Raw genomic sequence first — 12,621 nt, forward strand, 5'->3', positions numbered from 1 at the left:
ACGATCTGTCCCGCGATCCCATCACGATCCATCTCGATCTAGTGCAGAACGGACGACACCTCCGCGTTCAGCACACGCACAGCCCGATGATATATCCTCCTTCTTGATCCAACAAGAGACGAAGGAGAAGTAGACGGGATCTCAACCAGCACGATGGCATGGTGGAGATGATGGTGGAGCAGTGCCAGCAGGGCTTCGTCAAGCGCTGCCGACACCAATCTCAGGAGAAAACGAAGTTATGGGAAAGGTAGGGCTGCCGCCGGGGCGTGTGAATTGGTGTGTTCAGCCCCTGCCTCTCCCCCACTATATATAGGAGGCAAGGGGGAGGGCTAGGTCACAGCCCTAGCCCCTCCTCCAAGGAGGGGGCATGGGCCTAGGGAGGTTTCCTCCCTCGCCAAGGCACCTCGGAGGTGCCTTCTCCTTTAGGGACTCTTCCCTCCCAACCGCATGGGCCCTTGGGGGCTAGCCCAACAAGGCTTGGACGCCTCCTTTCAGCCCATGCACGTCCTAGGGGCTGGAGGAACCCATCCAAACTCTTCCGGAACCCTCTGGAACCTTCCGGAACCTTCCAAAAGCTTCCTGGTACAATACCGATAAAACCCAAAACTTTTCCGGTAGCCAAAATAGGACTTCCCATATGTAAATCTTACCTCCGGACCATTCCGTAGCTCCTCGTGACATCTGAGATCTCATTCGGGACTCTGAACAACATTTGGTCACCAACATACATATCCCAATACTACTCTAGCGTCACCGAACGTTAATTGTGCACACCCTACGGGTTCGAGAACTATGCAGACATGACCGAGACACCTCTATGGTAAATAACCAATAGCGGCACCTGGATGCCCATATTGGTTCCTACATATTCTATTAAGATCTTTATCGGTCGAACCACGATGTTAATGATTCAATCAATCTCGTATAATGTTCCCTTTGTCCATCGATATGTTACTTGCCCGAGATTCGACCGTTGGTATCTCCATACCTAGTTCAATCTCGTTACCGGAAAGTCTCTTTACTTGTTCCGTAATACAAGGTCACATGACTAACTCCTTAGTCACATTGCTTGCAAGCTCATTGTGATGTTGCATTGCCGAGTGGTCCCAGAGATACCTCTCCGTCTTACAGAGTGACAAATCCTAGTCTCGATTCAAGCCAACCCAACACACACCTTCGGAGATACCTGTAGAGCACCTTTATAGTCACCGAGTTACATTGTGATGTTTGATACACACAAGGCATTCCTGCGGTGCTCGGGAGTTGCATGATCTCATGGTCATAGAAATAGATACTTGACATGCAGAAAACAGTAGCAATAAACTAACATAATCACATGCTACGTTCATAGTTTGGGTCTTGTCCATCACATCATTCTACTAATGATGTGATCCCATTATAAAATGACAACTCATGTCTATTGTCAGGAAACCTTGACCATCTTTGATCAATGAGCTAGTCCTTAGAGGCTCACTAGGGACAGTGTGTTGTCTATGTAACCACACATGTATTTGAGTTTCCAATCAATACAATTATAGCATGGATAATAAACAATTATCATGAACAAGGAAATATAATAATCACTAATTTATTATTATTATTTTGACCGGCTACTGTAGATAAAACCCCCCACAGCCTTTTTTTCTTTTATTCCCATATATAATAATCACTAATTTATTATTGCCTCTAGGGCACATCTCCAACAGTATCCCACTTGCACTAGAGTCAATAATCTAGGTCACATAGCTATCTGATTCACACCCAATGAATTCTGGGGTTTATCATGTTTTGCTTGTGAGAGAGGTTTTAGTAAACGGGTCTGAACCTTTCAGATCCGTATGTGCTTTAGAAATCTCTATGCCATACTCTAGGTGCTGCTACCACGCTCCATTTGGAAATATTCCAAAGGACTGTTCCATTATACGAATCCGGTCTGCTACTCAGAGTCATCCGGATTGGTGTCAAAGCTTGCATCAATGTAACCCATTTCGACGAACTCTTTTATCATCTCCATAATCGAGAAACATTTCCTTAGTCCTCAAGTTACTAAGGGGTTGTCAATCCCTTCACGATTGATTGCAAGGTTGTCAATCCCCTGGTGGCCTCTGCCTTGGTTCTCATGCTCCCTGCGTATCTTCTGTTCTGGAAAAATCTTTTCGGAGGTTTTATTCGGTTTGGACTCCGTTTAATATTCTCCTCTGAAAAGGGTCAAAAACACGGAAAAACAGGAACTAGCACTTGGCACTGAGTTAATAAGTTAGTCCCAAAAGAGATATAAAAGTCATACAAAACATCCAAAGTTTGACAAGAAAATAGCATGGAACCATCAAAAATTATAGATACATTGGAGACGTATCAGCGTGGATCCGTTGACTAGGCTACTGTCGTCGGACATTGGATCCCGAATCCCACCGAATGTGATCACGTCCTTCACCGTGTGCTCCATTGGGAATGGACCTCCTGTACGGTGTACGGTAGGGTACACTTCGGTCGCCACAGGAACCACAGTCCTCCGTGTAAAAGATAGAGGGGAAGACGCCTGCCTAGGGCTGATCAACAAAGCAAAGCTCGTCTTGCCACGTGTGCCAATCTCCATCACCGATCTTGTCAACCCAACAATCAAGGTAGACTATCGTACCGGCGAGGCAGTCTCCGGTGAAGTTGGTGAGTGTGCAGCCGCCTGCCTGAGACTCCCCGTCACCTCAGGCTGGCCATAGTGGGAGTAACTTAGGTAGTATCATGTACTTGGGACTAGAAAACATTCTTACGTGGAAAACAATTAAAGAAAAGAGAGAGGGTTAGAGTAACATAGGTAGATACCGTAACATGTTAAATGTTATGCTACTATGTTTCATGCATGTCAATAAATGAGGTTATCTAGGATACTAGTTTATGGTACTATGCATTATGGAGATAGTATCACATAATAGTAACATATGCATGATACTACCATATGATACTCCCCACTATGGCTAGCCTGAGGTGATTATCATGGCCGCGCCAAGGCCTCCTGCCTCGAGCTCTCCTCCCTCATAGGCATGGGAGAAGGTGCCACTTCCACTATCGTGGTCGGCATGCACGGAACCGGAGCGACCTCCAGAAATGTTTACATATCCTACACATCAGCCCTCACTGGTGTCACCGGTAGAGACAGAATCGAGGCCACAAGACCTAGAGTCCCACTCGTAGATGTCGACGACGTCGGAGGTAAAGAAGGCAACACATGTTCCTCATGGTCATCTACCTCAGTACGGTCAAAGCCTACTAGGAGCGGAAGCCATGCCGAATGAGCCAAACCTCAGCCCTCCTATCGGAGTCGTAGATGGTGTCGTCCCCTTATCGGTCGGCATAGCAACTGTGTGAGAGCATGCATCTGCTGACTTAGGGACCACATCATGTTTATCATGATTCACGTCATCATCCTTTTGTTCTCCTCCTCCCTTAGGGACCGCATCATGTTTATCACGATTCACGTCATCATCCTTTTGTTGTCCTCCTCCCTTAGTCATATCACCATCGGAGCCTGTAGCCCCTTAATAGTAACTTTGAGATCATAAGTCATATAGTTGTATGCCAATGGCACGGACACTGGCACATGTTAGAATATATGTCAATATGTTGTAACATATAGGGTGAAACTATAAACCGTATGTGGGCCTTTGGGGTAGATCTTTTCTTATTTAACTTGGCTAGTTAGGTGGTTGAAATGGCCTCAATCCGCTGCAATGGCCTCGAGCTCCATCGCCGCCCTCGCCACGCATGCGCTAATTCCCATCGTCGAACGCCTCCATCGCTCCAACTTCCTGGTATGGTGTGCGCAAGCCCTTGCAACCATTCGCGGTGTGCAGCTCGTCTCCTACCTCAACTCAGAGAGGGAGGAACTAGCTCGCATGCTCGCCGACAAGGACGGCAAACCTACAGATGTGCCTAATCTGGCATATGAGATCTCCAAGGCGCAAGACTCACAGGTTTTAAGTTTTATCTTCAATTCAATCTCACCTCCTGTGATAGTTCAGATCGCCCACTGTACCACCGCTGCCGCAGCATGGACTACGATTACAAATATGTTCATCTCCCAAACGCAAGCGCACGTGGTGAACATGAGGATGGCCCTGTCAATGACCAAGAAGGGCACCTCAACTGTGGTCGAATACATCGGTTGCATGAAGGCACTCGGCCACGAGATGGCCTCTACAAGAAAACCCCACACCGACGACAACATGGTGTCGTACATCCTCGCCGGACTTGACTACAACTAAATGTCCTTCGTCTCCTCCGTGTGCGCACGGACTGTTCCCATCATGGTGAGTGAGCTCTACTCTCAGCTTATCAGCTCCGAAAGCAGGCTGGCTATGTTCGAGGGAGGCCAGTCCTCCCACTCATCCGCCAATGCCATCTCTCGAGGTGGTGGCCGTGGTGGATCTAGCTGTGGCGGAGGACACAGTGGACGTGGCAATGGAGGTGGCCGCGGCAATGGTGGTGGTGGCCTTCGTGGTGGCCGTGGCAATGGAGGAGGCAGCAACGAGCTTCCAGAGGTCTTCTGCCATATCTACATGAAGCCAAACCACACCTCCATGGAGTGCTTCAGCCGCTTCGACATCGCCTTCACCAAGGAGAAAAGCGCTGGAGCTGACAACACCAACAACAACTCCTATGACAACAAATCCTACGGTGTCGACACCGCGACAACCGATCACATCACCGGTGAGTTGGACAAGTTCACGATGAGGGAGAAGTACTCCGGCCAAGATCAAGTTAACATGCCAAACGGCGCAGTTATGAAAATTAGCCATGTTGGTCAAGCCTAAATTCATACCCCTACTCGTAATCTTCATCTAAAAGATGTACTATATGTGCCTCAAGCTACCCAAAACTTGATTTCTGCCCATGTCCATCGTGTGATAATTATTCCTTCCTTGAAACTCATCCTCACTTTCTTCAAGGTAGGTGTAGAGGTGGCCTCTATCCTCTCTGATCCGCTTCTTTGAGCTCACGCAGGCAAACTTTTGGTGCCACCAAGGTCTCTCCATCACGGTGGCAAAGTCGATTAGGGCATCCTTCGTCAGCAATCGTTCAACATGTTCTTGGGAAGAATAAAATTTCCTTTTCCAGTAGTGAGTTGAATAAATAGGGGGCCTGTGACGCTTGTCAAAAGGGAAAAAGTCATCAACTCCCTTATCCAAACTCTAGTAGTGTTTCCAAAGCTCCTTTAGAGCTAGTTTTCTCACATGTATGGGGGCCTGCCTGTGATTCTATCAATAGAAAGAACTATTATGTTAGTTTCGTTGATGATTTCAACAAGTTTACTTGGATCTATATTCTCAAACATAAATCTGAAGTGTTCAAAATCTTTCATGAATTCCAAGCTCTTGTTGAAAGACGTTTTGATCGCAAAATCATCACCATGCAAACCGATTGGGGTGGTGAGTATGAAGGGTTGAACTCCTTCTTTCGCCAAATAGGCATTACTCATCATGTCTCATGCCCTCATGCCCATCAACAGAATGGCTCCACGAGAGAGAAAATACCTTCATCCTGTGGAAGTTAGTCTTTCCCTTCTGGCTCATGCTTCAATGCCCTTAAAATTTTGGGATGAGGCATTCATAGCAGCCACCTATCTCATCAATAGAACTCCTAGCAAAGTCATTAACCTTGAAACACCTCTTGAGCGACTATTCCAAGAAAAGCAAACTATCACACCCTTCGTATATTCGGTTGTGCGTGTTGGCCAAATTTTCGTCCCTTTAATTCCAGAAAACTCGAGTTCCGCTCAAAGCAATGTGTTTTTCTCGACTATAGCAATCTCCACAAAGGTTTCAAGTGTCTTGATGTTGCCGCTGGACGGGTCTATATTTCACCGGATGTTGTGTTTGACGAAACAATTTTTGCATTCACCTCTTTAACTCCTAACGTCGGTGATCTTCTTCGATCTGAAACCCTTCTTCTCCCAGAAACACCACCTACTGAACCTCTTGATCATGGGGATGAACGTATGGCTGATCCTTCGGTTAATACTCATATAAATCCTGCTATAAATTTTAGAGGAAACCCTATTTTGTGTCATGATTTTGTGTAGCAGAATAATGCAGAACACGAGGCAGATTCAGGTGCCGGCACAAACGACGCTGACACGGCTGCTGGAGAAATAGAAAACCCCGACGAGGATCTCTTGTCGGCTGCACCTGCAAACGAAGCGAGCAGCGCTCTGTTCGGGATAGAAAACGTGTCACCTGGCTGTGCGCCTGGGGCAGCTGATTCTGTCGAGAATCATTGTGGATCTGGTGTATTAGGATCAGGTGGATTAGGATCTCCAGTACCGACTTCGTCTCCAATAGTCCCTGTGCAAACACAACGAACAAGACTACAACATGGCGTTTCTAAACAAAAGATACGTACATATGGTACGGTCAGGTATGACAAACTTCGGTTTGCAGGTTTAACTGCCACAGGAGAACCCAATAACTTGCATGAAGCCCTGGAAAACAGGAATTGGAAAAATGCTATGGAAAAAGAATATAATGCTCTTATAAAAAACAAGACATGGAATCTAGTTCCTCCAACGAAGGGTAGGAACATAATTGATTGCAAATGGGTATATAGAATTAAAATAAAGCAAATGGAGAAATAGATAGGTATAAGGCTAAACTATTTGCAAATGGCTTTAAGCAAACATATGGCATAGACTATGAGGATACCTTTAGCCCAGTTGTTAAAGCAGCTATTGTCAAACTTGTTCTATCTATTGCAGTTTCAAAAGGTTGGAGTCTTCGTCAACTGGATGTGCAGAATGCGTTCCTTCATGGCGTTCTAGAGGAAGAAGTGTATATGAGACAATTGTTGGATTACGTAGCATAAATTCAAAACATTTCCTACGCATATTCAGATCTTCCTATGGAGAGACCAGCAACGAGAGAGGGGTGAGTGCATCTTCATACCTTTGAAGATCGCTAAGAGGAAGCGTTACTAGAACGCGGTTGATGGAGTCGTACTCGCAGCGATTCAGATCGCGGTGTGATTCCGATCTAGTGTCGAACTACGGCACCTCCGCGTTCAACACACGTGCAGCCCGGTGACGTCTCCCGCACCTTGATCCAGCAAGGAGGAGGGAGAGGTTGGGGAAGAACTCCAGCAGCACAACGGCGTGGTGTCGATGCAGAGACGAGGTCTCCCAGCAGGGCTTCGCCAAGCACCGGCAGAGAGGAGGAGAAAGAAGGGCAGGGCTGCGCCGAGGGAGAGGGAAAACTGTGTCCTCAAAAGCCCAAAAGTGCCCACTATATATAGGAGGAGGGAAGGGGGGTGCCACCCCTAGGGTTCCCACCCTAGGTGGTGCGACAGCCCCCCAAATGGGAGGTGCGGCGGCCAGGGCAGGGAGGAGGGGTGGCGCACCCCTTTGGTGGGCCTTAGGCCCACCTGCGCTAGGGTCCCCCCCCCTCTCCCCTCTTCCTGCGCCATGGGCTGAGTGGGGGGCGCACCAGCCCACCGAGGGGCTGGTTCCCTTCCCCACTTGGCCCATCTAGCATCCCAGGGTCGTTGCCCCCTTTCGTTGGACCCCCGGGGCCACCTCCGGTGGTCCCGGTACGTTACCGGTGACGCCCGAAACACTTCCGGTGTCCGAAACCATCTGTCCTATATATCAATCTTTACCTCCGGACCATTCCGGAGCTCCTCGTGATGTCCGGGATCTCATCCAGGACTCAGAACAACTTTCGATAACCTCGTATAACAATTCCCTATAACCCTAGCGTCATCGAACCTTAAGTGTGTAGACCCTACGGGTTCGGGAGACAGGCAGACATGACCGAGACACCTCTCCAGCCAATAACCATCAGCGGGGTCTGGATACCCATGGTGGCTCCCACTTTCTCCACGATGATCTCATCGGATGAACTACGATGTCAAGGATTCAATCAATCCCGTATACAATTCCCTTTGTCTGTCGGTATAGAACTTGCCCGAGATTCGATCGTCGGTATACCTATACCTTGTTCAATCTCGTTACCGGTAAGTCTCTTTACTCGTTCCGTAGTACGTCATCGTGTGACTAAGTCCTTAGTCACATTGAGCTCATGATGATGTTCTACCGAGTGGGCCCAGAGATACCTCTCCGTCACACGGAGTGACAAATCCCGATCTCGATTCGTACCAACCCAACAGACACTTTCAGAGATACCCGTAGTGCACCTTTATAGTCACCCAGTTACGTTGTGACGTTTGATACACCCAAAGCACTCCTACGGTATCCGGGAGTTGCACAATCTCACGGTCGAAGGAAAAGACACTTGACATTAGAAAAGCTTTAGCATACGAACAATACGATCTAGTTCTATGCTTAGGATTGGGTCTTGTCCATCACATCATTCTCCCAATTATGTGATCCCGTTATCAATGACATCTAATGCCCATGACCAGGAAACCATGATCATCTATTGACTAACGAGCTAGCCAACTAGAGGCTTGCTAGGGACACATTGTGATCTATTTATTCACACATGTATTATTGTTTCCTGTTAATACAATTATAGCATGAACAATAGACGATTATCATGAACAAGGAAATATGATAATAACCATTTTATTATTGCCTCTAGGGCATATTTCTAACAGTCCCCCACTTGCACTAGAGTCAATAATCTACTTACATTGTGATGTATCGAACACCCATAGCATTATGGTGTTGATCATGTTTTGCTCGTGGAAGAGGTTTAGTCAACAGGTCTCCAACATTCAGATCCGTGTGTACTTTACAAATATCTATTACTCCACTCTAGACATGGTCCTGGATGGAGTTGTAGCGGCGTTTGATGTGCTTCGTCTTCCGGTGAAACCTGGGCTCCTTGGCTATGGCAATGGCCCCAGTGTTATCACAGAAGAGTGTCATTGGACCCGACGCGCTTGGAACCACTCCAAGGTCGGTGATGAGCTCCTTCATCCAAATTCCTTCATGAGCCGCTTCTGAAACAACTATGTACTCCGCTTCACATGTAGATGCTGCCACGACTTCTTGCTTGCTGCTGCACCATCTCACTGCCCCACCATTCAAAACATATACGTATCCGGTCTATGACTTAGAGTCATCCGGATCTGTGTCGAAGCTGGCGTCGGCGTAACCCTTTACGACGAGCTCTTCGTCACCTCCATAAACGAGAAACATTTCCTTAGTCCTTTTCAGGTACTTAAGGATATTCTTGACCGTTGTCCATTGTTCCATATCGGGATCACTTTGGTACCTCCCTACCAAACTTATGGCAAGGTTTATATCAGGTCTGGTACACAGCATGGCATACATTATAGAGCCTACGGCTGAAGCATAGGGGACAGTACTCATCTTTTCTCTATCTGCTGTCGTGGTCGGCAACTGAGTCTTACTCAATCTCATACCTTGCAAAACTGGCAAGAACCCTTTCTTTGAGTTTTCCATATTAAACTTCTTCAAAATCTTGTCAAGGTATGTACTTTGCGAAAGACCTATGAGGCGTCTCGTTCTATCTCTATAGATCTTGATGCCTAATATGTATGCAACTTCTGCAAGGTCCTTCATTGAAAAACTCTTGTTCAAATAGGCCTTTATGCTCTCCAACATTTCTGTATTGTTCCCCATCAATAATATGTCATCCACATACAGTATGAGGAAAGCTACAAAGCTCCCAGTCACTTCCTTGTACAAACAGGCTTCTCCGTAAACCTGTATGAACCCAAACGCTTTAATCACCTCATTAAAGCGAATGTTCCAACTCCGAGATGCTTGCACCAGCCCATAGATGGAGCGCTGGAGCTTGCACACTTTGTTAGCACCCTTAGGGTCGACAAAACCTTCTGGTTGCATCATATACAACTTTTCCTTAAGGTTCCCGTTAAGGAACGCTGTTTTGACGTCCATTTGCCAAATTTCATAATCATAAAAGGCGGCAATTGCTAACATGATTCGGCCTGATTTCAGCTTTGCTACGGGAGAGAAAGTCTCTTCGTAGTCAACTCCTTGAATTTGTCGAAAACCCTTTGCGACAAGTCGAGCTTTGTAAACGGTTACATTACCGTTTGCATCAGTCTTCTTCTTGAAGATCCATTTATTTTCTATGGCTCGCCGGTCATCGGGCAAGTCCACCAAAGTCCATACTTTGTTCTCATACATGGATCCTATCTCGGATTTCATAGCTTCATGCCATTTGTTGGAATCCGGGCCCGTCATCGCTTCTTCATAGTTCGAAGGTTCACCGTTGTCTAACAACATGATTTCCATCACAGGGTTGTCGTACCACTCTGGTGCGGAGCGTGCCCTCGTGGACCTTCGCGGTTCAGTAGTAACTTGATTCAAAGGTTCATGATCATGATCATTAACTTCCTCTTCAGTTGGGGCAGGCGCCACAGGAACAACTTCCCGTGCTGCGCTACTTTCCTGTTCGAGAGGGGGTGTAATTACCTCATCAAGTTCTACCTTCCTCCCACTTACTTCTTTCGAGAGAAACTCTTTCTCTAGAAAGGATCCGTTCTTGGCAACAAAGGTTTTACCTTCGGATCTAAGATAGAAGGTATACCCAATAGTTTCCTTAGGGTATCCTATGAATACGCATTTCTCCACTTTGGGTTCGAGCTTTTCTGGTTGAAGTTTCTTCACATAAGCATCGCAGCCCCAAACTTTAAGAAACGACAACTTAGGTTTCTTGCCAAACCATAGTTCGTACGGTGTCGTCTCAACGGATTTAGACAGTGCCCTATTTAAAGTGAATGCTGCAGTTTCTAATGCGTATCCCCAAAATGGTAGCGGTAAGTTGGTAAGAGACATCATAGATCGTACCATATCTAATAAAGTGCGATTACAACGTTCAGACACTCCGTTGCGTTGTGGTGTGCCACGCGGCGTCAGTTGCGAAACGATTCCACACTTCCTTAGGTGTGTGCCAAACTCGTGACTCAAATATTCTCCTCCACGATCAGATCGTAGACACTTAATTTTTCTGTCACGTTGATTCTCGACCTCACTCTGAAATTCCTTGAACTTTTCAAATGTCTCAGATTTGTGCTTCATCAAGTAGATATACCCATACCTACTCAAATCATCGGTGAGAGTGAGAACATAACGATAGCCACCGCGAGCTTCAATGTTCATTGGACCACACACATCAGTATGTATTATTTCCAATAAGTCGGTTTCTCTCTCCATTATTCCTGAGAATGGAGTCTTAGTCATCTTGCCCATGAGGCACGGTTCGCATGTGTCAAATGATTCAAAGTCAAGAGACTCTAATAGTCCATCAGTATGGAGCTCTTCATGCGCTTAACGCCGATATGACCAAGGCGGCAGTGCCACAAGTATGTGGGACTATCATTATCAACTTTACATCTTTTGGTACTCACACTATGAATATGTGTAACATCACGATCGAGATTCATCAAGAACAAACCATTCACCAGCGGAGCATGACCATAAAACATATCACTCATATAAATAGAACAACCATTATTCTCTGACTTAAATGAGTAGCCGTCTCGCATTAAGCAAGACCCTGATACAATGTTCATGCTTAAAGCTAGTACTAAATAACAATTATTAAGGTTTAAAACTAATCCCGGCGGTAGATGTAGAAGTAACGTGCCGACGGCGATCACATCGACCTTGAAGCCATTCCCGACGCGCATCGTCACCTCGTCCTTTGCCAGTCTCCGCTTATTCCGCAGTTCCTGCTTTGAGTTGCAAATTTGAGCAACAGCACCGGTATCAAATACCCAGGAGCTACTACAAGCGCTGGTAAGGTACACATCAATAACATGTATATCACATATACCTTTAATATTGCCGGCCTTCTTATCCGCTAAGTATTTGAGGTTGTTCCGCTTCCAGTGACCCTTTCCCTTGCAATAGAAGCACTCAGTCTCAGGCTTGGGTCCATTCTTTTTCTTCTTCCCGGCATCTGGCTTACCGGGAGCGGCAATAGCTTTGTCGTCTTTCTTCAAGTTCTTCTTACCCTTGCCCTTCTTGAAACTAGTGGTCTTGTTGACCATCAACACTTGATGCTCTTTCTTGATTTCTACTTCTGCAGACTTGAGAATCGAGTACAACTCGGGAATGGTCTTCTCCATACCTTGCATGTTGTAGTTAAGCACAAAGCCTTTGTAGCTTGGTGGGAGAGACTGGAGGATTCTGTCAATTATAGCATCATCCGGAAGTTCGACTCCAAGTGAAGTCAGACGACCGTGTAACCCAGACATTTTGAGTATGTGCTCACTGACAAAACTGTTCTCCTCCATCTTACAGCTAAATAACTTGTCGGAGACTTCGTATCTCTCGACACGGGCATGAGCTTGAAAAACTAGCTTCAGCTCTTGGAACATCTCATATGCACCGTGTTGCTCAAAACGCCTTTGGAGCCCCGTTTCTAAACTGTATAACATGCCACACCTAACGAGAGAGTAGTCATCACTCCGCGTTTGCCAGACGTTCAGAATGTCCTGGGCTGCTGCGGGAGCGGGAGGGTCACCTAGCGGCGCATCAAGGACATAATCCTTGTTAGCTGCTTCAAGGATGATCTTCAAGTTGCGAACCCAGTCCGCATAGTTGCTACCATCATCTTTCAGCTTATTTTTCTCTAGGAATGCGTTGAAATTGAGGTTGACATTGGCCATCTA

This window comes from Hordeum vulgare, chromosome 2H (genome assembly GCF_904849725.1).
Source record: "Hordeum vulgare subsp. vulgare chromosome 2H, MorexV3_pseudomolecules_assembly, whole genome shotgun sequence".
Classification (NCBI taxonomy): domain Eukaryota; kingdom Viridiplantae; phylum Streptophyta; class Magnoliopsida; order Poales; family Poaceae; genus Hordeum; species Hordeum vulgare.